General features: G+C 66.4%; 1 protein-coding gene across 1 annotated transcript in view; it reads right to left on the bottom strand.

Annotated features, from left to right (window-relative positions):
- Window positions 1-952, bottom strand: part of NUP210 (nucleoporin 210kDa) — an 80317-nt gene that overhangs the window by 5569 nt on the left and 73796 nt on the right. The gene's annotated exons all lie outside the window — the stretch shown is intronic.

Below are 952 nucleotides of genomic sequence, written 5' to 3'. Positions count from 1 at the left end.
GCCTGGGCTGAGTGGCCACTGCTGAGGGGGCCTTGGGAGGCTCGGTGAGCGGGGACCAGGGCGCCTGGGATGGGTCACCCCGTGCTCCTGCCAGCCAGGCGCCTCGAGGCCAGTCCCTTCCTTTCCTCCTCCCCCACTGCCACCAGCTGGGAGCCCCCAGCGAGTCGGCATCCTGGCTGACTCTTTGTCCTTCAAGTCGGGGTAACATTGACCCCGTGTGGGGCCATGCAGGTGAATCCACAGGGCCTGGGACAGCTGAGGGCCTACTCTGTGCTAGGCCCGACTCGGTCCTGCACACAGCATGCCCACAGGTGCACCCTGGATCCCAGACGGCAGCCAGAAGGACAGACACGGAGTGGACAGAGGAGGGCCTCGCCTCGGCCTGCAGCCACACTCGCTGGGTGACGCCGGGCCGTGCGTCCTCAGGAAGAGCTGAGCGACGCACTGCACGCCCGGCCACAGAGACTCTCTCGACAACACTGACTCGAGCCGGGCGCCGAGCAGGCTCGTCACAGGGACCCTCCTGAGCTGTCGCTTGCTCCCGTGACGGCGGCCCTCCTCTCAGAGCCACCCCATCGGGCCGGCCGCCAACTCCCCGGCTCCAGTCAGCAGGTCTGTGGAGCAGCTCCACTCCAGAAACGCCCAGGACTCTAAGAGTGAATAAGGGCCCTGCCTCTGCGGAGCCCCCTGCCAGAGCCTCATCATGCTGGCGGTGCAGGGCACCACCCTTCCTTCCCAGGTCTTGAAGGCAGCAGCCCCCAAGCTCTGAGCTGAGAAGACCAGGAAAGGCCTTGGACCAGGTTTCTCAGCTCAGAAGCACGTCCTCTCCCCGGGTGGAGGCAGCCACTGGGGGAGGAACGCGAACCCTCCCGGAGGTCGCAGTGACCCAGACACCAGGATGACCACATTCGTCCCCGGGACAGGCTCCTGACAGACACGAGCCCCACAGAGA

The sequence above is a fragment of the Bison bison genome, unplaced genomic scaffold (assembly GCF_000754665.1).
Source record: "Bison bison bison isolate TAMUID 2011002044 unplaced genomic scaffold, Bison_UMD1.0 scf7180017864482, whole genome shotgun sequence".
Lineage (NCBI taxonomy): Eukaryota > Metazoa > Chordata > Mammalia > Artiodactyla > Bovidae > Bison > Bison bison.
The sequence above is the reverse complement of the archived record's forward strand: the minus strand, read 5'-3'. Positions and strand labels throughout refer to the sequence as shown.